Source organism: Archocentrus centrarchus, chromosome 6, assembly GCF_007364275.1.
Source record: "Archocentrus centrarchus isolate MPI-CPG fArcCen1 chromosome 6, fArcCen1, whole genome shotgun sequence".
NCBI classification, from domain to species: Eukaryota; Metazoa; Chordata; class Actinopteri; order Cichliformes; family Cichlidae; genus Archocentrus; species Archocentrus centrarchus.
The window spans coordinates 192,724-207,690 of record NC_044351.1 but is presented as its reverse complement, the minus strand read 5'-3'; the positions used below and the strand labels follow the sequence as shown (position 1 = coordinate 207,690).

Here is a 14,967-nt window from a genome sequence, read left to right as displayed (position 1 = left end):
CCAGCTGGGCAAGCTGACTGGGAAACTGACAGACCTCGGCGTCCCAACTCCCACCTGTGACTGGATTTTGGATTTCCTGACAGAAAGACCATCGGTGAGTATGGGAAGACGGGGTCCGCCGAGCTCACCGTCAGCACAGGATCCCCACAGGGCTGCTGCCTCAGCCCCAAAATTTTCACTCTGTACACACATGACTGCGTCTCCACCCAGGACATCATAATCATTCACCTATTAAACTGACAAGAAGACGACACAAAACTTTAATGCTGCTAATGTGGGTGAAACGAGAGACCTAAGTGCTGCAGTTTAAACAAAGCATCGAAGCAACAAATTTGCTTCGAGGAATTTTAATAATCGAATTATTCAAGTTACTCAAGGCATCCCATTCTCAGTCCTGAATTTGTACATTTTGCAGGTGTGTGAAAATTCTTGCTTTTCAGCTTTAGATGAGTATGGATTTTCCCAATAGCGTAGCGCAAGGCAAAGACTGGGGGTCTAGGTGTTGCTGAGGCTGACAACTCAAGTCAATTGTGTTGTCCACCTTCCAGGTCAATAATGTGTCATGCCTGACTGTTTTCGCCCGCTTATCTGCAGGATCCATTTTAGATTGTCATTTAAACTTAACTATTATTATGATTGTCAATGTCCGATTGTCCCGTGCTGAAACCTCTCTTATAGGCTGCCGCTGATTGGTTCAAGCAGAAAACTGTTGTAGAATGGCCAATTGTGTATCACCTTACAAAGCATGCTACAACAATAGAGCACATGGCCAAATCTTGGAATACAACAACCCCCTCTAGGGATATATGTTTGCGCACTCATTCAGCATGATTGGCTGATTGCTGGTGGGGATTTCTCATTCATAAAGGTTGCTGCGAGGTACAATGATGTGAGAGCATGATTTAGCACTCGTCAACAAAAGTTTAGGCACACTATGGTGCGCAAGTGCTCGCCTCAAAAATCCATGTCTGCATTCTTCAACCACTATTTGTCACAGGTGAGCCAGTGTTGTTGTGTTGGTCACTCTGGCATGAACAGCATGTCCAAGCTGACCCTACAAGTGTTCAATTGTGTTGAGGTCAGGACCGGAGGCAGGCCATCCATTCTCTCCACTCCCAAATTCTGGAGTTAGTCTCTGATAAACCTGCTCTGTGGGGGTGAGCATGGCCATCTTGGAGGATAGAGTTCGGTCCTAGACTGTGGAGATATGGGACTGCCACTGGCTGCAGAATCTCACCTCTGCATTGAGTTTTGCCTCCAATGATGACAAGCCTGATCGTCAGCACCTGGGGTACCAGAAGCTCCAAACCAGTCAACAGCAGAATCAGCTGTTTGGCATTGGCAGAGAATATTTGGCAAGTTTTTCATGGACGCAACCCACATACTCAACTCTGCTGATCAACCCCCAAATGCATTTTTCCTGCTAAATGTTGCTCCATTCAAGGCGAAATAAACGGGCCTATTTTTTTTTTTGGAAAAAGAATCAAAAAAAAAAAAAAAAAAAAAAAAAAAAAAAAAAAAAAAAAAAAGCTACCAGTTTTGTTCCTGATTCCTGGCCTCATATCTACTTTATAAAACATAGTTTTAAGTCAATTTTTGTACTTTGATACCTTCAAACAGCTTTTTACTGAACAGCCCAAAACTTCCAGAGAATTTCTGGTAGGTTTACTCGAAAAATGAGCAAATCCCAGAAATCTGTCACAAAATATATGAACAATTTTAACATGAGTACAAAGCGCATCTGTGATGCTGTTCTACTTTCCTCACCAGCAGCAATGCAAGAGTCTCTGGGTGTTGCCAAGACTTAACTGCTAATTGTCTACACCTGCTGAGGTATGGCTAAAGGCATGCCCGAGGGTTGTGTGGGGGAGATGCCGCTTCTTGCCTTCATGCTCTCTGGGCTGTCATTTTTAATTAACTTCAACTAAAACCCACATTTCTAAAAACTCTGGCATAAGTCTCCATGTTATGTTCCATGATTCTGAGCCAGGTTGCAGCTTTAATATGCAAAACAAACCAAAAGAAAAGTAACCTTTGTGTTGTTTTTTTTAAAGTGGGGTTTCATTGGTTTGTGTACAAAACAGATTTATGTTTAATAAAGCCAGGAAAAACCCTGCTTTAGTGTCTACCAGGTGAATCTATCTGGGTGTGGGGCTCTCCAGAGGGTTTATTTCTCCAAGCAGGCCTGGGGATGGTGGGGAATCCCCCAGGAGTAACTGAAAGAAGTTTCTGGAGACAGCAAGGCTTCTCTCAGAGATACAGAGACCCTGAAAAAGCTAAGCTATATATTCTGTTGTTACGCCAGATTATTTTGTTATAAAAACAAACTGCACATTAAAAAGCTTCAGGATGAAAGCATTACCCATGCTGCACCTCCAAAGGCAGCAAACATGAACAACCCTCTGGGGTTCACGCCAACTCCTAATCTGCCTGTGCAAAAATTACTGAGTGGATTAGCTAGTGGCATTCATTCTGCTGGGCTGCTCTCAGATCAGACTTTCTGCTCAACTGCCTCTAATGCCACACTTAATTAAAAGGTGGCAGGACCTCCAACGGTTGGAGAAAAGAGGAGCCTCTTTCTATGAAAACCACCCCGAGAAGCTCTGGCTCCACCGAGCTCAGCCAGCCAGGTTTTTCACCAGCAGTAAGACAGAATCAACCCTGCCGTTTTGATGGAAACTTGGCCTGGATGGCGCTCTGCTGTGCTCTATGCTACACATCCCAAACAGGCTGAATCCTCGCTACTGTCAGGGATCCTGATGATTTACTCTAGTCTGTGAAACGCAGGAGGAGGAAGATGAGGCTTCAGCTCAGTAAAACTGGCTTCAATTAAATGAGTATGTCTAAACACAGTTTAATAGTTAATAAAGTTAACACTGACATTTAAAAAACAAAACAAAAAAAACAAAACAAAACACAAAGGTCTGACTTGAGGTTAAATGATGCATAAATGCATTTTTAGTTTAGCAAATCTGATCCATATGGGAGCTAGGAGGCTGCATGCACATGTCACTAAAGCAGGAAAACCTTTTTAGGTCCAGGTGTACCTGTCCATTTATACCTTTGGCAACAATTAAAGAATAGAATAGAATAGAATGCCTTTATTGTCATTATACAGGATGTACAATGAGATTGGAGGGCCACTCCTGTTCAGTGCCATGTAACAGAAAATCAAACTCTCTAAAATAAAGTTAAAAAGAAATATTCAGTGTCTCGCATTTAGCTGTGATTTAAATGTAGTAAATATTTAAACAAGCTTTAGTGTCCAGTGAAGAGGTTTTGGCCTTTCAGTAAAAGAAAATGACCAGAATTATGATTAGAATAACACATTTTTTAAAGTAAGGTTTGATTTATTCAAGCTTAACTACATTTTGCTTATAAAAAGGACAGAAATAAGTAGAAAGCACCCATTCTGACCCAGAAAAACAGAACCCTGGTAAAGCAAGCCAATGCTGTTTGTCCAGGCGCTTGTCAGTACTTTGCTACTCTGGAATTGATACCAATCCAATACTGGGTATCGGCACCCATGGGTGGCATCTTTCTCAATATATTTCACGTAAAACCTGATGTTTCTCACTGTATGAGCTTTAAATGTTCTAATAGCTGCCCTTAAATCCTCCTCTTCACTTTCCATCAAGACTAGTTGCCCATTTATTACCGATTACACAGTCATTAAGGCGGGATCCAGACATCATTTATCTATGAGTGTTTCAGCTGTTTATTATCTTCTCCTCTGCACTCTAAAAAAGAAAAAAAATCTCTGGCAGTCTGAAGAAGCTATAAACAGAAGAAAAACTCTCCTGCAGCCATCATGTGGAGACTCGTGTCCAACTGCCAGCTGAACTGGTGAAAGGGGATTCACAGCCCAGTGAAAGTAGGTTAGAAATAGGTAGACAAACAATCTGCACACAATTAAAATGGCCACATAGGGGCGCCTGGGTGGCTTAGTGGTGAAGCCGGCGACCACATACATATGCCGCGTTGCGGTGCGGGCGGCGCGTGTTCGCGTCCCAGCCTGTTAATTTGCCCGCGTGTCTTCCCCTGTATCTTTCCCCCATTTCCTGTCTCTCTCCACTGCTAACAAAAGCTGCTGTGGCCAAAAACGCAAAAAAAAAAAAATTGGCACATAGTCAGTTGTAGCCAGAAATTGTTTTCAAGGGCCTTATTTTCAGGCCTTATTAGATCGATAGTGTGACAATTTTTGCATATAATCCAGAGGTGTTACACGTATATATCTTGCATTTAGTGTGTCCCAGAGTGACGTTTCCTTTCACTAATGGGTTTGCAGGAATCACGTAAAAAGCATACACAACAAAAACATAATCCAGATGTTTTAATGATTAGCTGTTAAAAGCATTTCCTACGTTCAAATATCAGCCACCATGTTGTAAGCATAAATTATCATGATTTGAATGCAATAACAGGAAGTGACATCATCTTGCTGGGAACTGTCATTTTTTCTTGAAGGCCTTTCATAGCTCCACTGGTGCTGAAAACTAATGTATTCAGAAAGCCATAGTCAAACAAGTAGGGCTGCAACTATCGTAGTAATAGAGTATTCTATCAATTATCCCATCAATTAATAAAGTAATCGGATAAGAAATAATTTTTTGTATTAGCAATTCATCTGCATATTTTAACTTCCGTACTGCAGATTTTTCTCGGTGGATGGAGCAGCTACAAAGTTCTCTTTTCTTCATGTTGCTGATCCACGGGTAATACAGGAATCCTAGAGTTCAATTTACTACCTTTTACTACCTATTTTTACTACCTCTACAATACTTTTACTACCAGCACGAAATCGAGCAGCAGCCTTTTTTGGGGTGGCGGTGGATTCACAGCACTAAGCCATGTACGATGATCGCCCATCTCTCACCGAAGACAAAACTTTATCCCACTTACTTGAAAGTGTAACTGTGAATTTATCTTGACTAAGACCTCATATACATTAATATTCCAAACACATTTCAAAAAGACTCAGGACATTTGTTTTTTAATATAAACAAAATGCAATGAAATTCAAGTTTCACAAGCCGATTATTTATTTTCCAATAAAATATTGGAATACTGGTTTGCTGCTGAGGTGTGACGGTAATACTTGTGCTCATAGCTGACCTTGAGGTTGCAGTTGCAGTGCTTTGTGTAGCACCAAAAAACAAAATAGGGATCTGCTCCCTGCACGCGCGAATCCGCTGCTGGTGAACGGTGGATGCTCGTGTGATTTGATCGCCGTCACACCGTTTCAGGTCAAATTTATATTTTATTCTGCACACTTTACAAAACAACTCTCAATCATTCCCCATGACCAGCTTAACCCTCTGGGGTCCGGGGTATATTTGACTACTTTTGTTTGTAGCTTTATAGTTGACCTTAGAAACTGTTTACCTTGCCTTGTTTAATGTCCTTTTTTTTAGCATGACCTCGTGTGTGACTGTATAGTTATTCTTTTTGACATACTGTATTAACACATTGGACTTATAATCATAAAAACAAAAAATCTGAGTAGAAAAAAAGCTTTTTTTACTGCCAAAAAAAATAAAAATAAAATAAATAATCACAAACATGCTTAATGAATTATTTTTACAGCTTAAAATGCAAATATAAGTTGTAAATTTTCATAACTTGTGTAAAAATATAGTAAATAAAGTTAAACACAACTATTCACATTAAAATATAGGAAAGGCCTCAGGCGTTTTTCTGTACAACTATTTGCAGAGCAATCAGGACTCACATTAAGATGCTAGACAAATTATTTATGCCACCTCAAAAAACAGTTTCTGTCCTCCACAAGACTGAGGGGCCCATCACAGGCAAAACCTGCCAGTAATGTTGTCTCTTTTACCACTTTTTCACCTGCTCCTCAGCAGCCAAATGCACCCAAATGCATCATGTTACCACATAATTTTCTGATTGGTTGATATAGTGCATTTTTCCACCAATAGGAAGGGGGTTGTCGGGAATTATTTTGTTTTGTGTTTATTAGCAAGCACTTCCTGTTGGCAAAAACGTGAGTTTTCGCTGTTTATTTCTGCACAAAACGCACATTGAAGGCGAGGACAATATAGAGGAAAAAGCATGGCGTAAATTATTGGGCATAACTCTGGTTTTACTTGGCCTATCAACGTAATTTAAAAGCTGGTACGTTACTCATTTGCACATTACATTTTAATTTAAATATAAAAATTGCATTCACTTTAATATGCATTGTTTATTTGATATTTATTGTGATGGTCACCATGTTAAAAATACATTTGATTAGTTTCAGACTCATTTTTATGGGTTATTTTAATTGTGAGAACAGACAACAAGGTGATGTTAACAGGTGGGCAGGCTTGAACAGGTGAGGTAAGATTGAAATAATCATTGACTGATCAACTAATCGTTAAAAAAAATAAAAAATAAAACTGACAGATTATTCAACTACCAAAATAATCTTTACTTGCAGCCCTAGCTGCAGGTAATCAGGGGACACAACACAAGCTCAAATGAGTGAGAGCAGGTAGTTACCTCACCAACGCAGGTGAGGGGTCAACCTAACCGCTTTAAACCCCCCTGCTGTCCACACGTGGTGATTATTATTACCATCATCACCGTGGCATCAGCAGCTCATGTTTTCTGTTTTTGACATTGTCTTGAATCACTTAAGTACTCTGAGATAGTGGACTCTTATAAGTACCTGGGTGTTCACCTAAACAATAAACTGGACTGGACTCATAACACTGATGCGCTCTACAGGAAGGGTCAGAGCAGACTCTACCTGCTGAGAAGGCTGAGGTCTTTTGGAGTGCAGGGGACACTCCTGACGACCTTCTATGACTCTGTGGTGGCATCAGCCATCTTCTATGCAGCAGTATGTTGGAGCAGCAGCTTGTCTACAGCTGAGAGGAAGAGGATAGACAAGCTCATCAGGAAAGCCAGCTCTGTCCTAGGATGTCCTCTCGACTCAGTGCAGGTGGTGGGAGACAGAAGGACTCTGACCAAAATAACATCACTGATGGACAAGGTCTCCCATCCCATGCATGAAACTGTTGCTGAGCTGGAGAGCTCCTTCAGTGACAGACTGCTGCATCCCAAATGCACAAAGGAGCGTTACCGCAGATCCTTCCTCCCAGCAGCTGTAAGACTTTATAACCATCACTGCTCCCAACAAAAACCACAATAACCTACACATTGTAGGATAATATATAATATACTGTAAATAGTCCGGCCTGTTAAGGTTCAACACACAGGCACATCATGTACATTGTATATAGTGTTATTATTAGTAGTATTAAGGTTAATCTTGTTTGTTGATTTTATATATATTCTTTTCTTAATAGTGTGAATTATTATATCTTTATTTATATTTATAATAACTGCGGCTGCTGTTACACCCAAATTTCCCCTCTGTGGGACAATAAAGTCTTCTTCTTCTTCTTCTTCACTACTAATAAGTTAGTGTTAGTTCATGCACCTTTTTTCTTGCTCATGGTGGTTTTTAAGGCAGAATTTACCAAATATTAAATAAAGCATTTCTCATTTCTCTGTGCTCATTATAGCCAGATTAAATTAACACCACCTGGGCTAACGCAGAGAGGCAGACAACCATCCACACTAAATCTAACCTATGAGCAATTTAGAAGCATCAATGAGCATAACACCACGAACTGCATGTCTTTGGACTGTGGGAGGAAATCAGAGTACCTGGAGGAAACCCACGCAGACACGGGGAGAACATGCAAACTCCACACAGAGAGTGGGAGAGGCCTGGGCCAAGGTGGATTTGAACCCAGACCTTCTAGCTGCAACACTGCTAACCACCAGTTTCCATTTCCAGTCATTTCTGCTGCAATTTTCTTTGCTTTTTGTTTTCTTTGCAGAGTATTGAAGGCCAACCCTCTTTGGTAGGTGTCAAAATGTTCTTATGAGGATTATGAGGATATTTTCTTATGTGTGTATACACACACACACACACACGCGCACAGCACTACAAGGACAACCATGTCTCCTCAGATTTTTCTCCTTTATTACAGCAGGTGACTGTTGTCCTGTGTGAGGAGTTACTTTAAGATCATTTTCTCACCCCAACAGATTTCTGTGTGCTTCTTACTAATAATTTTACATGATTAAACAGTTAACCCTCTGTTTGTGACATATATTCACAAAAAAATAATGCACGCAAACTGGCTCTAAGATTAGAATCAGAACTAGTATGCAACTCCTTCACACATTACTATGAAGAATAAAACATGAAACCCCACATGCAAACGTTCATTAGTTCGGTCACAGTTCAGGTGATGAGGGCGATGTTCATGCCCGACAGTGCCTCGTGAGACCAACGAGACAGCTGTCAGAAAAAAAAAAAAGCATTCACCTGTAGAGCTTTGTCATGCAACTGTCACTGCCAGAAGTGGAAACACCCGCATCCTGTTTAACCGTTAATGTGTTCAAACATAACAAAAAGAGACTTCAGTCAAAAAAAAAAAAAAAAAAAAAATACACTTCATGATCAACGTGTTTCCTCCCTGAGAGGATCTAACGGACCTTTACTGCCTCGGGTTTGTCTTCAGCTGGCATGCTGAGCTGACCTGAAGTCCAGTGATTGACTCATTTAACGCCGGTGTATTTTTCCCTTAAGCTGCTCTTTGGCTGCTTTCTCAGCATGTTTTAGGTCAGTGACCACCTCGAGTGTAAAGCACCATCTTATCAGGTCTGAAAGTGAGCATCAGCACAGAAACTGCCCTCCTCAAAGTAACCAATGAGAAGGGGTGTTACTAGAACAGTTTTAATGTTAAATACACTATTTTTTTTAATACAGTACATTAGGGTTGCAATGATTCCTCGAGTAACTCAAATAATTTGATTCTTAAAACTCAACACAAATTTGTTGCTTTGATGCTTCCTTTAAAGTCTGCAGCTCAGGTGTCTCCGTGTAAGTGGAGCGTTTCACCCGCATTAGCAGCATTAAAGTTCTCCGTCACTAACACAGAGTGCATAGTTGCAAACGTTTTTCCACACTTCCGTTGCCCTCTATACCCGTGTGTGTGTGTGTGTGTGTGTGTGTGTGTGTGTGTGTGTGTGTGTGTGTGTGTGTGTGCGCGCGCGCGCGCGCGTGCTGTGCTCTCTGGGCTGAAAATTTTTACCTGAGTCTTCATTGTAACACGTGAAATAATTTGACTTTTAACCAACATGAACGGTGATTTTGTTGACAACTTATTTTGCTAGGAAAATGAGAAATATGTGCAGCAATTTTCTGAAAGGTGCATACATGTTAATCCAGCATTTGAGGAAATACAGTTTGTACAGTTCTAACAAGCTTGAAAGTCAGTATGTGCTGTGACCTCCTTTATTCTGAACTCTAAAGTAGCTTCCTGTCATTGCTTTAAGCCGGGGGTCTCAAACTCCAGGCCTCGTGGCCCGGTGTCCTGCAGGTTTTAGATGTGTCTCTGCTTCAACACACCTGAGTCAAATATAGAAGTCATGAGCAGGACTCTGGAGAACTTGACTGCATACTGAGGAGGTAATTCAGCCATTTGATTCAGGTGTGTTAGATCAGGGCCACATCTAAAACCTGCAGGACACTGGCCCTCGAGGCCTGGAGTTTAAGACCCCTGCTTTCAGCAGTCTGCAGGAACAGTTCTCCAGGCTTCCTGAAGGACATTCAGAACTCTTCTTTGGATGTTTCTGCCTTTGGTTCTGTTCTCTGTCAGGATGATCTCACACTGCTGCAGTGATGCTGAGGTCTGAGTGAGGCCAATCCATGACTGATGGTGTTCACCTGTGTTTTTATATCCAGGTATGTTTTTACTGCACTGCAGTGTGTTTGGGATCATTGTCGTGCTGAAAGATGAAACTGCTGCCAATCAGACGCTTTCCAGACAGTGCTGCAAGGAGAAAATCTGATCATACTATTGTGCATAATTTCCTGACCTCCTCCATACATAGCAACAATGATTTGACCCAGAAATTTCCACTGTGGATCCATCCCTCCATCAGACCTGTTCCACTGATGTTCAGTCTATGTCTTGTGTAATGTGGCAGACCTCAGCATTTCCTCCCTGTTTCCCTTCCTTAAGAACGGCTTCCTGACAGACGGTCTTCCACTGAGACCATCTCTGATGAGGCTTCAGTGAACAGTAGATGGATCAGCTGAAGGTCCAGATGCATCTCTCGGGTCCTGTGTCTGGTCTTTGCTGGATTTGTTCCTGTTACTCAAGGACGTGAGTTTCAGATACTGGTCATCTGCAGGAGATAGTGTGTTAGGCCTCACAATTCTTTTGTCCTCCACGTGTTAAGGACATATGTCCGCATGATGTGCAGCACGTCAATTTTTCAGCCAACCACCCTTTGGGAATCTTTGTTGATGCAAAAATCCTATTTTATGCCATCAAACTGACTTATCTTTGACATTTTTCACAGATTCAACTACAGAAATGAATAAATGACTCGTTTTGTGACAGATTGCTGGTAACAAAGAGCCTAAAGATACAATTTAAAACTTCTTTGTTAAGTTGCCTGTTTCATGTCGACACAACACTGGTTCATCCCTGAGTTAGGAGCCTTTTTATGCTTGAATGAGTCGTAGGTCAGAGTTCAGAGGCTGAAACAAAAAACAGTCCTCTGAAAATGGTCAGGTTCAAAGACTGGATGGAAAATGAGTGAAAAAGCAGCCAATGTCCAAAAAATGAACTTTGGAAGACCTTCAGAAAGCTGGAGAACTGTTCCAGTATTGCATTTTAAATTGAAAATAAAAATGAGTGTTCAAATCTGTTACATGTTCCAACATGTTGTGAATCGCTGGCAGATTCAATCACAATCACCACCGACCTCTCGAAACTCCCGCCTGACATTTGGAAAATATTACTTTTGCGGACACAGACAGGAACCACCACTCACGTTAAAGGATAAAAACCAGGGCGGTAAATTCCTGCCCGGGAACACGAATCAATAGATTGGAGGTCCTGACCTCTGATTTATTGATTTCCCTGTTAGAATTATACACATCCCATCAATGTCAGTGGATTTACTACAAAAGCTTATGATGCAATGCCTAGTGTGTCCTTTTGTGTTCCTCCACACATACAGGTGTTGCTTCAGAGTAAGATTAGAGCATTAAAGTGAATTCACTGCAGCAGGTTAGCCCACGTACAGCAAATTTAGAGGCCTTCAGTCACCTTCTAATGTTATGCAACTCCAGTGATGTTATATTTATGGTGGTGCTCTTGGAGGTTTATTTCATTCATGCCAACTGTAAATTTTCTAGGAATTGTGCAGCAGAGACAAACAAAGCAAATCCAGGAAATCCATCTGAGAGGAGTATTTATTTTATGCGATTAGCCTCCAAATATCATTAACGTTAGCGGCTGCTGGCCATTTGCATGTGTCTCTCTTTGGAGCAGTAACTCTTACCCTGCTGTGGCAGTGTGTTGGGCTCGCACAACTGCTTTTAAAGAATAATAAGAGCTGGAAATATACCCGAAGCCCCCCGAGCTAGCTACGGTTAGCTCATGTTAGCTGGATTTATCGGGAGCCCGGCTCGCTGCCTGTTAGCACAAAGCTAACACCGCCGCATAGCGGCGTCAGGTCCATGATCCTGCCATCAGCCACACTCGTAAGTGTCAAGGTACAACATCCAGCACCGATTAACGTACAGGTACCGAGCACAGCATATAGAGCTAATCCAAGGCCCGCCACGGCCCGCTATAATGCTAGCGAGATCCATTATCGGACGAAAGCTGCTTTGAATTCGGGAAGAGAGAATTCAGATTCCTCTGCTGAACTTTAACACAAACCTGTGATCCTGCAGCCTCCCCAGCGGTACCTGAAACCGGACTCAAACCCACCAAGGCCCCGCAGTGCGCACACCGTGCGTGTGACTGGTGACCTGGCGTCCTGCTGGCCGTGTGCTGGACACAATTACTGATGCGGCTCTTTCAGCCTCCCCATGATCCATTATCGGACAAGCACTGAAGGATAACTCCCCGCGGGCGGCGTTTTCACACTGAAAGGGACAGATTTTATTCACAAGCACAGCTACCCTGCCTGGAGGACAACAGAGGTTTGATCAAAGTACTTAGGAGGAGACAATTAAATACTGCAAAAGCTCAAAAACACAATAGTGATGCTTCAAAACGGCTGTACGAGTCAAGCATCTTACTGAGATCAGTTTGCACCGTCACCGCTACACAAACGGTTAAATATGTCCGTAAATATGATTCACTCCATGGTGAGGTTTAAATTTTTATTGCTGGATTAAGAAGAGGGTCAGACGAGGACGTGTCCGACGATGGACGCATGCTTCCCGGTCTCTCCAGACAAAGACAGCACCTAGCCTGCTGAGCTAACCCCCAGGATAGCTAGCAGGCTATCCCGCGTTTTAAAAAAGTAGATCCAAAACCCGGAGAGGGAGCCCCTCCAACGCCCACACTTACCCCGATTGGAATTCCTGTCCGACCAATATTCATGTACATTCCATAGGTTCCGACTAATCCCGGTAAAATGATCAGGACGAGCTCCGAAAGCTGCTGGGCGAACAGGCGGACCAGTCAACGTGCTCCCAGTTCACTGGACCGCAGCCATCACACGGTCACATCCCGGAGAAAAGAGGACAGCGGCGGCGAACAGCGACGTTTCACAGGCGCTTTCCCGCGCTGGCCGACTAGACAGCTAATTCCAAGCATTCCGTGAAGGAGTGCGATATTCCCAGAGTTCCCACATCGGCGATATTCCTATTAACAGTCGCACAGACGGCAACAGACAGACAAACAGCACCGCGGGGCTAAATGGCTGTTGGGTACAATGCAGCCAAAGCCCGGACAGCTGGATCAGAGCAGGCACTGGAGCTGGACTGGCTCTGCGGCTCAGACTGGAGCTGGAGTGTCAGTGCGCGTGCAGCACGACACCGCGTGCACGCGCATATTTCCCTCCTGCGGTCTTACGGCACCTCATGATATTCCACCGTAAGCCATGTTTTACTGGTTACAGATATATATTATTAGCTGCTGTCACACAGTCATTTACCAAATCGGGGATAAATAAATGATCTCTTATACTTAAAACACACACACAAACGCAAAAACTTAAAGTGCTGTGCAAAAGTCTTGAGCCACCTCTCAATTCTTTCTGTTTGGCTTCGAAACATCCAGACGCTCCTGTAATATCTTTAAAAGTGCTCTTGAGCAACAGTGCTCCAGCTTTCCGAAGGGCTTCCAAAGTTATTCTTTAGACATTGGCTGCTTTTTTACTCATTTTCAGTACTTGAACCATTTTCAGAAAATCTGAGGAAACGGGACATGTGGAGGACAAAAGAAGTGTGAGGCCTAAAACTTTCTGCTGCAGATGACCAGTATCTGAAATCACATCCTTGAGGAACAGGAACAAATCCAGCAAAGACCTGGCATCTGGACCTTCAGCTGATCCATCTACTGTTCACTGAAGCCTCATCAGAAATGGTCTCAGTGGAAGGGCGGCTGTCAGGAAGGGACACGGGGAGGAAAGGCTGAGGTATGCCACATTACACAAGAACTGAAGGTCAGCAGAGAGGTCAACACTGACAGCCATCTGTGAAACATGGTGCAGGCTCTGTCATGGTTTGGGCTGCATCTCAGCCAGTGGTGTTGGAGATCTTTTCAAAATTGATGGAATTATAAACACAGAATAGTACCATCAGATTTCGATCCAAATGGCAGCCAACGTCCAAAGAGGAGCTCTGAATGTCCTCCTGAAGACTGCTTAAAGAAACTACAGAAAGCTGCCTCAGAGTTCAGGCTGTGTGAAGAATAAAGGAGGTCACACCAAAGACTGACTTTCAAGCTCGTTAGAATTGTACAAACTGTTTTTGCCTCATATGCTGGATTAACATGTATGTTTGTACATGTTTCAATAAATCGCTGCACCTTCATTCCTGAGTGCTGTCACTGCTCCGGTGGTATCTTGGGTTCAGCTCTGACTCAGTGACTTGACAATTGGTTTAAATAGTGACCTCCATCAGTCAGAGATGTCAGTTTGAGTTTAAAGGTGTGTTTTTGTTAAAACGTCGATAACGTGCAGGTTTCTACAACAGCACATACCATTGTTTCATAATCAAAATCCCCATGGAGAAAATTAATTTTCACTTTCAGAAGCTCACTGTGGAGCTGTACTGGTTAGCAGCTATGTTTCAGGATCATATCATCACACCTTTTAGGAGAGCTTTTAGAAACTTGGCAGACTTGGAAGTGTCCAAAACAAATAACAACCCCCCAAAAAGGCATAAAAACTGGAAACACACAAATACACTAGTTGGTCAACAGTTTTGTTTATTCAGTATTTATTATTTTAGCAGTTTTTATTTTTTGCATTTTTCTCATTAATAACTGGTGCAAATTGCGAGGCTGCTTCACTGCACTGGTTTCATGCATGATGTGGCTTCTCCTGTTTAAAGCTTCACCTCAAACACTGTCACACCACAGTAAGGGTTAAAAAGCTGTACCTGAACCCTTTTTTCCCCCTAAGTGGGGGTGTTTGGAGTGTGCGTTTGTGTGTTAATGTGAATCAGTCAGGATCATGTTTACATGGTGTTTTAGAGTGGCAGTCTGTCAGAGAGACGTCAGTGCAGTGAATTAGAAATAGGCTGCACAGCCTGTGGAGCTGATCAGATCAGGGGTCCGGAGCTCCGCGGGTTCCTTGGCTTCAGGAGGGAAACTCCAAACCGAATCCATCCACTGTGAAAAAAGGCAGCGCTGTGTTTTAAGCCCCACTACAGGAGGGACTTTCTAAAAAAGAAGGCGCATCGGTTGGTTTTCTTGTCAAACTTGTTGGTAATAACCCTGCTGCTGCATTTCTGTTCCTTCTCTATCTATTCTCCTTCTTTAAAGCCTTCTGCTGGCTCCTTAAAAAGGCCTAATCATACACAAATTACACTACAGCCACAAACCCTGGCAGAGCTACCTGCATCACTATGTTCTCACAGATTTGAGAGGAGGCATCAGTGAGGCTACAGCTGCCTGT

The 14,967-nt window shown here is 42.6% G+C and overlaps 1 protein-coding gene across 2 annotated transcripts in view; it reads right to left on the bottom strand.

Moving 5' to 3' along the window:
* The window catches only part of LOC115781640 (zinc finger protein 609-like), a 63,410-nt gene extending 50,558 nt beyond the window's left edge, over positions 1–12,852 (bottom strand). For both annotated transcript variants that reach the window (XM_030731413.1, XM_030731411.1), the window contains exon 1: positions 12,411–12,852. The gene's annotated coding sequence lies outside the window, so the exon portion shown is untranslated. The remainder of the gene's footprint in view (positions 1–12,410) is intronic.
* Positions 12,853–14,967: the final 2,115 nt, after the last annotated feature.